At 47.5% G+C, this 14,088-nt stretch overlaps 1 protein-coding gene across 1 annotated transcript in view; it reads left to right on the top strand.

Moving 5' to 3' along the window:
* The window catches only part of LOC8025078 (medium-chain acyl-CoA ligase ACSF2, mitochondrial), a 182,360-nt gene that overhangs the window by 50,056 nt on the left and 118,216 nt on the right, over positions 1–14,088 (top strand). The window lies entirely within an intron of this gene.

Here is a 14,088-nt window from a genome sequence, read left to right as displayed (position 1 = left end):
AGTTCTTCGTCGTCGTCCACGTTCTCGCCGTGGTCGTTATTGGCTTGTAGGAACTTGTGCAATTCAGGTAAGATGTCGGGACCGGCCTCGACGTTGTCGAAGTTCACACATGGGTCGTCTTCAGATCGCCGGGATGCCTGCCGCCCAGGCCAAGTGCACGGCCTTTCGTCGTCGACGTTCACCTGCTCGTCGTGGTCATCCTCGGCTCGCTGGGACGTCCTCCCGGCACGCGAGACGTTCAGCTCATTTCTGCCGTCAACGACCGCCTGCACAGACACGCAGCCACGATTGTTCTTCGAGACCGTTCCGTGTCGTCGGCCTGTAACAGAATCTGAGGCGCCTCGCGAATCGATGGGTCCCACCTCTTCTGACCTTGGTGGTCCAAGTTGTTACCGCCGGTCTTGCCCACCACGGTCGTCACCTTGTCGGGCTCACGGCTGCAATCTTCCTCCACTTTGACTTTCTTGGCGTCTACTTTTTTCTTTTGAAACAGAAGTTTTTCCTCTGGTGTCTTCGTCCGGGGACATTCGCGGGAATAGTGCCCCGTCGTTGGGTCCCGGCGCAATCTTTGAGATTGCGCCGGGACCCAACGACGGAGGCAGCTGATGGTCTCTGACGGAAGAGTAAAGTAGACAGGGCTCCGCGGATAGGGGGAAGAAAAAAAACATGTCCATTTAGAAGCGAAGCTAATTTCCCTCTGTCTCCAAAAAGTCACACCACGTGCTCTCCTTTCTGTCTTCTTCTCTTCTCTCCTGTCCCCTGCGCCAGACCGCACGAGCGCCGCCAGTCCACCCACACACCGGGGCACACGTGCAAACGCAAACACGCCAAGAAAAGAGCCTGTTCCCGCGTCCTTTCACGGTGATGGCGGGCCGATTTTCACAACAATAACTTGAAAGTTCACGAATTGGGGAGGGCGAGCAAGCTTTCTGAACTTTGTCTCCTTGCCTCTCTGGCACTGCACCAAGTTTCAAGTTTCAGTAGACATACCTACTAGCAGGTACAAACTGCTCTATAGCAGGTAAAAGACTGAGAAGTCGGGACTGTGCGCACTCCGTGTTTGGCGCTTTTCGCAAGGTGTCTGGGACAGTGCTTTTGTAAGATATGCGGAATGTGCAACCGATTTTGTTATGCCCGTCGTTTGCCTCTCTCCAGCAAAACGAATACGATAATCTAGAAAGCCGCAATCACAAGCCAAGATTTACGATAACAGTACATATTTATTCAAACAATTTACGTAAGATGGTTCGAAAGCCGAGAAAAAAATCTCTCAGCTAAGGCAGAATTCGAACGTCCAAGGGCTTCTGCGGACAGCTATTACGTAATCACCTGGCTGTGCCAGATTTTTTACGTAACAGCTGTGTCTGGTCGCGGACATTCGATGCCCTCGGGGCACCCGGTGCGAATCTCAACGGCCTCCGGAGCGATATGACAAGAAAGTAACCGGACACGTTTGTCGCTACGCGAACACTCGATTGCCTCCAGCCAAATAGCATTCCTTTCGGGGCGACACGGCTGCTGGAAAGCTCGCTGTCGGGATCACTCACCTGACATCTCCGAAAAGTCAGCACTTGCACGCGCAAACGCAAAAAAAACAAAAAAAAACAAAAAAAACACGCTAAGCAAGCAAAGAGGAAAACGAAAGAACCGCGCTATGAAAGCCAAAACCCCGCATCGCTTCCTATCACTAACACCTGCGACAGCTGCTCAACACACACTACTTCACTTCAAGAAATCTCACTCAAGCACCTGGGTCAGCACGATACACTGATGACTTCGGCGAAACGATTAGTCGAGGTAGGCGAGACAGGCGGTAGCGGAGGCTTCGGCGGCCATGAAAGAATGGCGGAGTTTTTGCTTGTTTTGGGTATGGAATCCAAACGGAAGTGCCCGTCTTGGAAACCTTTTGTAAAGAATAATAACTCTCATCACATGGGTTATTCTTTAAACGTAAAAATAAGCCGCTCAAAAGGAAATTTCAACATATAACAAAGTTTTAACAACAAAGATCTAAGCTGTCAATCAAACCCTTAGCCAATGAAAAGTATAGCTGGCGATTGGGATTCAACGTCAGAGAATCCCAACTTCGTGGCGCGCGATTTAAAACGGGCGAAATAGCCGCAAATAAAATCAGTCTCACGCCATAAATATTGCTGTAATTTTTTTTTCCTCGCGGAAAAATTAATTTTTTGACCTGCTTGTCCCAATTAGGCGGTTTAAAAAAAATCTTTTTCTTTGCAGTTACCCTTTAAAACATATCTACATAGGTATGTCCATCATCCGCGAGCACACTGTCACTGTGGCTTGGTGCTCCTTTTAAAGGTGTGCCTTGGCCGCTCTACCCTAGTTAGGAGTCCACGCAGTAAAGCGGGAAACACATGTACGACGAAACCGTTCGATCCGATGTGCGGACTGCCGAAGTGACCTTCGGGGGTGAGGGTTTTCGTAGCGCCGGAGAGCGTTGAAAACCCTCGCCTCCGACCGTCGTATTGCCTGATCGGACGCCGGATCCGACGGTTTCGTCGTACATGTGTTTCGCGCTTAATGGTCGCAGGCAATAGTAGCGGAGTGTCCGTTCCCAGAGTCCAAGACCCAGCCTCCATTCGTTTCCCTCGCACACATGTCCAGCTGATATAGACCGTTCCATTAGGGTCATAGCAGAGAGGGTAAAAAGAGAAAAAAATGCCCTCCCCTTCTTGCCCGCATGTCGTCAGCTCCGCCGAGCGGAGCAGACGACACGCTGGCGTACAAATTCTGTTTAAAATCGCGTCATTTTGGGAATTTCAAGCGCAGACGCGCAGATTTTGGTATGCCAGTTATCGTGTATTACCACGCTAGATAAAAAAGACTAACAGAGTCCAATTTCGCTGTTATCTGCATGCAAAAAAAAAAAAAGATATTGAAAACTGTGTCACACTGGCCGGTCCCTCCGGCGAAAAGTGAATCCGGTGGCCTGTACCTTTTTTACCATACAAAGTTCGTACTGGTGAAGGCCTTTACCGACCATGAGTGGATGTCTAAAATAATAAATAAAAACGTACTCTCCTGCCGCAATACACGCAGTAGTTGAGGGTAGTACTGTCGGCTGACTCAACTGCTATTTAAGTAACGGAAAAAAGATATGTTAGTTGATCATTTACCGAAGTGGAACAGCAGAGAGCTCTAGGCTGCTTTTGGAGTAGCCATAACTATTCTAAGAACCCGAACCACTTCACAATGGCAGCCACGAGCGAGAGTTCGATGTTCCATACAGCGAGTGTTGTGCCCGTTACCGTAAAAAAGTAACGAAATAGCGTTACTCGTTAGTTTGGTAAAAAGTAACGCGTTATCGAGCTACGTGTTACTCTTTTACAAACGTAACGATATACCGTTACCGTAACTTTTCAAAAGTAACGAACGTTACTTTTACGTTACTTTTCTGTTCGAGTACATATGTTTGGCAGAGATGTATGATAACCCTCCTTAACAAGCTTGGATAAAGATAAAAATTTACAGAGTGGTTTCATAGTGCTTTGATGCGCGAAGCAGCTTAATTTTCGGCATACAGACTAGGCATTGAAACTGTAAATTACCTGATTCTGTCTCCTTTAGTTGATACATTTCATTCAGACTTGCTGGCCATGGCGACGAACTTTCGCTATTCATGCCCATCTCACGCGCAGAATGAGTAGGAGATGTTAGTCAATCGGCTTTTATAAACTACAGCATGCGAACGAGGACTGCTGGAACACAACCAGCCAACCAACAACCCTCATCTGTACGTCGGTTTTAGTAACAGTCCGGTTCATACTATTACCAGAGACTGATTTACTTCACTATCTGGAACAGGACACCGGTTACCAGCACACTGGCTATAATCACTTGCTGCCTCTTACCAGCAGTAGCTCTTAGTTTTTCTGTGAAAAAAAAAGGCTTCGTGTGTAAGTTTTCTTTTCAGGTTTAAAACTTTTTATTTTTCTTATTATGACCTTAGGGAATTAAAGACTAATCAAGCGAAAGATACTTCTGTGTACAAAAGTGGGTCAGGAACTTTCAGGCAGCGAGGGGAAAAGCGAGGGTAAAAATATTCCACAAAGGGCGTTTCTTTTTTCTTGAAACTAGAGAAATGAGCAAATCGGCTTTGCAGATCGGCACTAGCTGTCCACTGTTGTAAACGGATGTCCCTCCACGGCTCCCCCCCCCCCCCCCCCCCCCGCTGCCCACTTCTGCTGCACAAAGCAGGCGAGGAAGAGGAGGGAGGGGAGGAGGCTGTAACGCAGTCGTTCGTTCAAGACTTGTGGGTGGTGAGACTATGAAAAAAAGCAAAAGGAGGATGAACGGAATTAGCTGGTAGCCCAAGGATTTTTTCGCCTTCGAGAAGTGAGTTTTTTTTTTGTTTGTTTTTTTCAAATTTACTGTGACGGATGCTGCTTCCGTGCAGCGATAAGCTGGTGCAGGATTTTGAGATAAGCTCGTGCAGGATTTTACCAGTTTTGGTCAAAAGTAACGAGTAGCGAGTAGCGAAATTTGACAGCCGATACCGTAAAAAAGTAACGGAAATACTTTGCTCGTTAGTCATTCAGAATACCAACGAGTACGTTGCTGCGTTAGCGAGAAATGTAACGCGTTACCAGTAACGTCGTTACTAGTAACGCGTTACCTTCAACACTGCATACAGCCCGCCGATACAGACCAAAAATGGAGAACGGCAACCTCCCATTTTGTCGCCTGCTAGCGGAGTCGGGCGCGTGCCCTCTCTCTCGTTTTACCCCGCCGAACCCGCTGAATTTCCCGGATGTACGGAGAGGGCGCTGCTGTCGAATAAAATGGTGCCGCCCAGAGAGCGCTAAATGGAATGGTCTATACGCACACGACAATGACCGAGTGGCGCGCCTTGTAACTCTTGGGCTCCCCGCTGCTCCCGTCGAGGCTGGACTGAAGAATAGGAGGCCTCGGAAAGGGAGAAAGAATTTGGCTGATCTCCCCTAAAACGTTCCTTGCAGAAAGGAGTTAATTCATGCAACTGTCAGCGGGAAAAACGTCCAGGTGCGCCTACAGCCGCCAACGCCCACCGGTTGAAGTTGTCAGTCATTAACGGATGAGACAGTTAATTGCCGACGCCCCCGGCCCGGGGAGTGAGTGAGAGCGATAAGAGAAGGGAGGAGGAACCGGGCGTTCACGAAAGCATATCACGACAACTCCCGTTCCTCGCACGACACCCGACCAACATCATTATGAGTATGACTCCTAGCGAGAAGCGTCCGCTGTGGCAGGAGCTGTTTACCCGCCTGAGCGCGCTGGGGCCCCCGACCAAGACACTTCAAGAATGGAGGGATCACTGGCACCGACGCGTAATGAAGGCTTGGAAGCAAGCAGGTGACTTGGACAAGGATGCCTGCTTGCATTGTTCTACCAGAGAGACCTGCGGTTGACATAACTTAACCTAAGACATGGGAGAAAACGAAAGACAGGTGAAAGCAAAATACATCATATAACGTCTACGGACGCAACCCGGTGTTCGGATATGTGCTTTTAGTTCCCATCCCTGTCTCAGGTATGCCGATTTTTACCAGCTCACGTGCGAGCTCACCGTTATTTCAGGCTAAAGACGCCCGCTCTAGGCGCCGAATGCTCGTTCGTTTGCGGCAGCTCGCGTCGCGACCGCTCTCGCCATCTCTTATCTCCCTTGCGAAACGGCGCCGTAATGTCTGAAAACCGGTGGCTTCGCTGAGTTTCCATAGAAGCTAAGCCTTTTTTTTTTCTTTACTTTTTCCTCGGGTAAGTCCGCTCTTTGCAAAGTTTACAAAAAAAGAAAATGCACCATCTGTGGGCAATGCTACACAATGTCATAGCCGAATTTTGCGGTCGATTTAATGAGCCTGGTCGCTCCTTGAAATACCCAGTAGATATTCTATACAAATTATATATACACTTTTACAAAAGGCCTCTGCCTTCATTGCCTTTTTTGTAGGCTTTCTATTGAACTATGTGCATAGAGACAAAAATTATTTATATAGATGTTCTATAGAATAATATTTTAACAACATTAAGACATTTGTTTAAAAAATATTATTATTATTAGGTTATTTTTAGATGCATCCGTGGTAACATAAACTATTTGGTTTCCTGGTGCACTTACGCAAAAGCACAAATGCCCACACCTCACGCAGCACGGTTGTATGTATGTATGTATTTCTGGCGGCAATTGCCCTTTTTAACGAGCGTCTATAAAATAGACATGCCATTAAAGTTCAATAGCTTATTTTTTTTTCTATATGAAGTGTAGATTGCAGCCAAAAACTGTGCAGAATTCGAGCGCGATAGCGTTTAGGAGCCCATGTCGCAGTAAATCCGGCGTCGGGTAAACCGAAAAATGACAAAATGCCACGCTTAACATCACACGTGACGTCACGTGAGTGAAATCACACGTGCTGTGACGTCATGACCTATCGACCCGCTAAATTTGGCGGGAAAATGTTTGCAAAACATTTAGCAGAAAATGTTTCCGTGAAGTTTAGCGGAATACCCTCCCGACAAATTTAGCGAAAAATTTCCCACCAAATTTCGCAGAAAAGTTTCGTGCTAAATTTATCAAAAACGTTTTTCGGCACATCTAGCTGAAAACTTTTAGAAGTTAAGCGGAAATTTTGCCACCAAATTTCAGAGCATTTTCCCTCCAAATTTAGCGGAAAATTCCCCGCTAGATTTATCGCATTGCTAGGGTGAGGACGTCACAACCAGGTGTGACGTCACGCGTCACGCGGCATTACATCACACGCTCCGTCATGTGACGTTACGTGGCAGGCGAGGCTGCCTACTGGACCACGCACTCACGCTTGCACGCCTCAAGAACGAGCGCGGGTTTATATGAAAAGGCTTTGCGGACAAGGTCCGACAACGCTATCGTGTTCCACTGATTGGCGTAGCTTAAGCGTCCCCAAGTTCTTTTTTTTTAATTCTAGAATTGAAAAAAAAAGATGTTGTTTTGCCTTCATTTCTAAAATCCTTTAGAAGTTAGTTAAAACTTTCAAGAACAAAATCGAGGTATTTTATATTCAAATAAAAACAAGCGCTCTATACGTTCTTAATACTATACATAAAAATGCAATGTGACGAATATTCCAGGTACCAAAATCAGAATACAAAAACATGTGAAGGAAACCACAGTTGCAAAACTGGAAAAACGTCTAAATTGAAAGTTTGAAAATGTAATACTCTTTATAAACTGGCTGAAACGACATGATATATGACGTGCACATCCAAAGTGTGTCCTGAAAGCATCCGGATTTACTAAAATGATCCCACACGTATGTGGAGGCTTTTCTGGTCTCTTAAGCCATGTGCTATCAAGCACCAGCTTCGCCATAGTTGCTCCTTCCACTCCTGCATTTCTGTCTTCCCAGGATCTTGGCTGGCGAATTATGGTAAAAGCAGCGTAAAGTTTCTGCCAGCATCAGGTTCAAAATTTCGGGAAAATGCGGAAGTTCATGAATTTCAGATAGCGGGCAAAACTCGTGCGTGCTCCCGAGGTCATTGGGACGCAATTGATGCAAAGGTGCAAGCGAGCTGGACAAGAATTGCAATAATAATTCCTGGAGAAGGGGAACAAAGGAGACAAAGGACAAACACATATCTCCCAACACAGCAATAGGTGACTGGTGCGCACCAGTCACTCAGTTATCCTCCCACTCTGTTAGCCGTTTCCTCCCAGTTCATGACCTCATAGGTTCTCAAAGCTACAATTCCTTCCGCAGCTGGTGGCTTTATATTTCTTTATTTGTACCCTATCCAAGGTATTGCGGTATATTGTCATGTACGGATTGTGATTTACTCTCTCCTATTCACTGCTGGTTGGACCATCTTGGTCTGCAGTATGTCATGAATAAAAAATGAATAGTTTTGTGTTTCCTTTTTGCGAGTTTTTTTTCAGTCTTCTTGTTACCAAACATAAAATGTTTCCCAACGCTTAGCGGTTCAGAGGTAATATGTGTAAAAAAAATAAAGATGATTTATATAAAGGAAAAATTTAATAAATTTAAGCCTTCTCTTTTTTATACAATTTCCCACCGCAGCAATAATTAAAATATTGTGAGGGACATTCATCACGTTAAAAAAAATGACCGTATCTTTACGTGGTGAATGATGTTGATTGGGGCGAAGCTCTGGTGGTGCTGATGATACTGATTTTGTTCATAGGTAGTGCTGATGGTGCTGATTTGTTTTATTGCTACAGGTATTGCTGAGTTCCGGGTTGCGTTGGTATGGGATGTGTGGTATGGAACGTGGTTATATACGGATTTGAGCATTTGACCGCAGCGCCCTCTCGTCTATAAACGTTGAGCCAATGCCTGCAAAGTTTAACGCGATTATACACGCATTTGACCGCAGCGCCCTCTCCTGTATAGACGTTGAGCGGCTACATGCAACGTTTCATCCATGACATCCCCAGCTCTTGAGTTACTACCGCATCTCAGAGCCCCCTTTACTCGTCCCGCAGTCGTGGCCGAGTGGTTAAGGCGATGGACTAGAAATCCATTGGGGTCTCCCAGCACAGGTTCGAATCATGTCGACTGCCAAAACATTTTTTTCTTTTTTTAAGAAGGCAGATGGGATGGCAATCGATGTGAGCACAGACGCCGGACAAGGCTTTAAGGAGCTTCGCCCCTAAGAGGAAAGCTTCATTTTTTGAGACATTGTACAGTCGTCTAGGGGAATGGATAAAAATAAAGTTATTTGTTGATTTCTCCGCTCAATTAGCGTGGATATTAAATTCGTGAGTAGGTCGCATGACAAATATATTGTTGAAACTACATTAGTGCATATATATATATTGTGAGGGCGCTTATGCGTAGCACTGCCCACGGATATTGTCGTCGTCACTTTTGGCTGTGTGTGATCGATCGAGATCGTCCGCTGATTAGTGGCACCTTTTTTGAACCGTTCCATAGCTATCATACTCTGATAAAAAAAGCGTCATCTGACCGACCTGTCTCTGTCTTACAATATATATATATATATATATATATATGTATAGCGTCAGGCTTCTTCTTTGTCCTCCATTTCTTTCCCAACAATATCTCCCCGCCGTTTAAAGGGCCGGTCATCCGTCACTTGTGATAGAGTTAGTTTTCTTGGCGGTAGTATGGCTTCATACGGGCGATATGAACTATGTCGCTTGATTAGAAGCGGCGATCTCGAGGCGACGAAAGTGGGGCTACTTCATCGTTGGTTGGCGGGAGTTGTCGCAGAACACGGAATAGGCCTACGAAGTTCTTCATAAGTTTCTCACAGAGACCGGGGCGCGTGAAGGGATTCACAAAAGAACCTCGTCTCCAATGTTGTAATGGGCCGGGCGATAAAGGTCAGCGTGACGTAATTGTTTCTGCTGCTGAGACTGTAAGGTTTGAACGCGGGCGAGTTGACGGGCGTCTTCCGCCCGGCATATTACGTCTGCTGTGTAATGCTCAACCGTTTTATCTTCAACATAAGGTAGTATTGTGTCAAGCGGGGTGAGTGGCTCACGGGCATGCAAAAGGTAGTAAGGAGAGTAACCGGTAGTAGCCTGACGGGCGGTATTGTAAGCGCAGGTTACATACAGAAGGACAGTGTCCCATTTAGTGTGGTCCTCCGAAACATACATTGAGATCATGAACGCTAGAGTGTGATTGAGGCGTTCAGTTAGCCCATTGATCTGAGGTTGATATGCAGTTGTGACGCTATGAACGGTTGAAGCGAGGCGCAAGACGTCTTCGAGGAGGTTTGAAATGAACGGGATGCCTAGATCGGGGATGATCTGCTGGGGAACTCCATGACGTAACAAAATTCTGTGTAGAAAGACGTTGGCGGCTTCCTGGGCATTGGCGGCTGGAACGCACTTGGATTCGGCGTATCGCGTCAGGTGGTCGATGGCTAGGAAAATCCATTGGTTGTTCATGGTCGATCGAGGAAAGGGGCCGAGAAAGTCTATGCCAGGGGTGGACAGGATGACCCGGCCTACGAGCCGCAAACAAAACCACGAAATTTCCAAGAGCCGCGGGGGAAGGGGGGATTTTTTTCAGGGCAATAAACTAAACTCGAACTACTTTCAACCTACCTGAGTCAAAAGCAGTCCAAGTGTACGTAAGGCAGAAGAAGCAGAAGACTACCAAACCGCAACCTGTTTTTCAATTTAAAACGTTCCGTTTCTGGTTTTGGGAAAGTGCTCGTGTGACCGGGAGGGAGGCGGGGGAGTGGGGGAGGGTAGGGGAGGGAGCCGCGAGCCGCACTTTACCACGCGAAGAGCGGCATGCGGCTCGCGAGCCACAGCCTGGCCACCCGTGGCCTATGCCGACTCGTTGAAATGACCGATCAGGTGGGACAAGAGGTTGTAAAAGACCGGATGGCTTTGTGGTGCGGGATTTCTTTGTTTGGCATTGGGGACATGCTCGAACGTACTTGCTGAGGGTGCGGGTCATGGCGGTCCAAAAATAGTTCCGGCGGATTTTAAAATAGGTTTTGGAGAATCCTAGGTGCCCGGTTGAAGGGCCGTCATGATAAGCTTGAATAATTTCTCGCTGTAGTTGTAATGGAACAACCAGAAGCCAAGTTCGTCCTTGGTGGTTGTAGTTACGGCGGTCCAGAATGCCATCCCGATGTACGAAGAGTCGGGAGCGCCGTTGGGTTTGTACTTTGGGGTTCTTTAGCGTGCTGTTGAGCTGTTGAATTATAGACTGCAAAGATTTGTCGCACGATTGAGCGGCTCCAATTTCAAGAATGCCGAAGACTGCCATGGTATCTCGTTGGGCGGCAGGAGTGGAATTGAGTGTTGAAACCGGTAGTAGACACAAAGAGAGGCTGTCGGTATCAAGGTGGCGTTTCCCTGATTTGTACAGGACGTTGAAATCGTAGTTTGTAACTTGAGTGACCAACGTTCAAGGCGTCCTGGAGGATCTTTGAGAGTGGCCAACCAGTATAAAGCATGGTGGTCAGTAAAAATAGAAAAGCGGCTGCCGTAGAGATAAGGACGAAATTTGGAAATGGGCGATACGACGGCTAGGCATTCTCTTTCAGTTATAGAATAATTGCGTTCGCATTTGGTAAGGGTGCGGCTGACGTAGGCGATGACCTGCTGGGTGCCAGAGACGGTTTGGGCCAAAACTGCACCCATTTCATATGCACTGGCGTCTGTGCGAATCTCGGTATCTGCCTCTGGAACAAAATGGCCGAGTACCGGCACGGTTGTTTGTGCCATTTTGAGGCATTCGAAAGCCTTGGTTTGCTCGGTACTCCAGTTGAAACACATGTTGTTGCGAAGTAGCCTGTTCAAAGGTTCGGCTAGATTAGCGAATCCTGGTATGAATTTGCGGAAGTAGGTGCATGGGCCGAGGAACGAGCGTACGTCTTTTAAGTTCTTGTGCTGTGGGAAGTTAAAGACGGCGACTGTTTTTTGAGGATCCAGGCGAACTCCATCAATGCTGGCTATATGACCAAGGACTTCAATTTCTCGAGCTCCAAATATGCACTCTTTTTTAGTTGAGTTGTAAGCTAGCGGAGGGAAAGCAATCAAGCACTTGCCGCAGGCGGTGCAAATGCTGTTCAAAATTTGCTCCAAAAACAACGACATCGTCAAGGCAACAGAGGCATGTTTACCACGTGAGGCCCCGGAGTAGTGTATCCATCATGCGCTCAAATGTTGTTGGCACGTTGCAGAGACCGCACGGCATAACCTTAAACGGGTACAGTCCATCAGGTGTAATCAAGGTTGTTTACGGTTTGTCTGTGTCAGCCACAGGGGTTTGCCAATATCCGATGTGGAGATCCATGGCGGAGAAAAAAGATCCTTGTAAAGTGTCGAGGGTGTCGTCTATGCGGGGGAGAGGGTAGACATCGTACTTTTTTGTTTTGTTGAGGTGGCGGTAGTCTGCGCAGAAACGCGTGGAACCATCTTTTTTCTTGACAAGAACTGCTGGGGAAAACCAAGGACTGTGGGATGGATCGATGACCCCTTTATCTAACATATCTTGGACGTGGTCGCGGACTGCTCTACGCTCGACCGAGGAAATTCTCTACGAACGACTGTGAATAGGTGAGGCTGTTCCAGTGTCGATGTGGTGCGGGACATGCGATGTCTGGGCAAGTGGCGCCCGTTGAACTCAAAGAGAGTTTGGTAAGTTGTAAGCAGGTTGGTCAACGCTTCATGTTGGGTGACGGTCAAGTTATGGTCCACCATTTTTCCTACTTTCTCAATGATATCTGTCGAAGGTGGTAATGACGTACATTTGATGTCTTCAGACAGCGTAGCAAAGTTGTGCTCAAAATATTGTGTGGCGACGGTGGCCAAATGCGTACCACGGGGAAGAACTTGCGCTGGGGCCAAGGGGTTGGTGACAAAAAGAAAAAAATTGCCGTCTTTTGGTGCGACTAGGCCTGAACGGGACAATGATATTCTTCTCTGTGAAGGTGTTTGGAAGACGTTCAACGAGACAACTTTGGGCTGAGAGCGAGTGATCCGGCCAAGTATAATGGCGAGAGCAGAGTGAGGAGGGACGGTGTAGACGCCGTCGGTGTGAAGGGGCACAGATTGATGTTGGAAGTCGTTTATATTGCCAGTAGAGCTCAAGTGAAGTTCGCGGCTGCGCAGTCAATGTGAGCATCGGCGGCTGACAAGAAATCCCATCCGAGAATAAGGTCAGCAACACAACTGGGGAGCAGAGTGAACACAATAGTGTGAGTAGTGCCACTAATAGAGATGGACATGGTGCAGCATCTGAGAGGTTGTATGAGGTCACCATTCCCCATGCGCAGGAAATATCCGGAAGCTGGCAGAGTCAGGACCCTGTTTAAACGGCGGCGAAGGTTATTGGACATGCAGGATCTTGCGGCCCCTGTATCGGCTTGTGCTAAAATTTTTTTTTTGTCTACTGTTACGGTAATAATTGTTGGATACGGACGAGGAGGATTTCCGACAGTTCGTGTGAATGCAGCCTGACCTCCGGTGTCAAGGCACGCTGCTGCTTTTAGTTTTACGACTGGTTTGCAACGGGAGGGCTGTTGAACGGTGAGACGGAGCGCTGACGTCTTTGGTAAGGAGTTGGTGATCGGCCACGGCGAGGTTCACAACCAGAGAAGGATCTGAGAGGGCGGCCGTCGAAGTTGCGGCTAGCGTTGGTGTCGTCGAAGCGTCTGGCGTTGTTGAGTGGAGACCGACCGTAAGTTTCGGCGTCGATGCGCCGATGACAGTAGCGGATGATGTGACCGGGGTTATGGCAATAAAAGCAAACTGGACGGTGGTCTGACGTTTGCCATACCTCTGTTTTTCGAAGTGGTCCATAGAGTCATGGTGGTGTTGGTGTCTTATTTTGAGGTTGCATCGGAGAAAATATTGACGGCGCATGCTGCTGAGCACTGACAGTTGGAGGCGGAAGAGCTGCTGAAGCATACGTGCCAGGCACAGAAGGCGCCGTATGAAGGGCGCATCGAAGCTCCTCCTTGATTATTTCTTGTATGTTAGGTGCGGTCGTGTCGGTGGATTGCTTGAAAGTAGCGGCTGATTGGTGTGAAGTCGACAGAGATGACAAAAACTCACGGAGTTCTTCACGGATGATTGTGTGGATTAATGCCGGGAGGTTGGCGGCAGAAGATGTATTGGAAACTTCTGGGAGACGCGCAAATCGATCCTTGGAGATTCGTCTAATTTGAAGATCCTCGTAGTGTTTGCACTCAGAGATAATTTGTTGAACAGTCGGAGGAGACCTGGGGAAAACCAAAGAAAATAATTCTTGGGACAATCCCTTGAAGAGGTGGCGGATCTTGTCATCCTCAGGCATGTTCAAGTTGGCACAATTGCAAAGGCGAAGAACATCCTTGATGTATGCTGCAGATTATTCAGTAGCGGCTTGGTATCTTTGTGACAGTTTGTCACGGGCTTGTTTTCGGCGGCGCTCGGGAGTGCCAAAGACGTCTGCGAATGCGGCTCTAAACCCGTACCATGAATTGAGCTCCTCTTCATGGTTGTCGAACCATTGAAGGAGGTTACCTTTAGGTATAACACAACGTTGTCTAGTATCAGTGTGTCGTCCCAACGGTTGTGCTCGCTGACTCGCTCAAAGCTTTTTAGCCAGTCGTGGACAT

The sequence above is a fragment of the Ixodes scapularis genome, unplaced genomic scaffold, assembly GCF_016920785.2.
Source record: "Ixodes scapularis isolate PalLabHiFi unplaced genomic scaffold, ASM1692078v2 PGA_scaffold3__209_contigs__length_174095766, whole genome shotgun sequence".
NCBI classification, from domain to species: Eukaryota; Metazoa; Arthropoda; class Arachnida; order Ixodida; family Ixodidae; genus Ixodes; species Ixodes scapularis.
The sequence above is the reverse complement of the archived record's forward strand: the minus strand, read 5'-3'. Positions and strand labels throughout refer to the sequence as shown.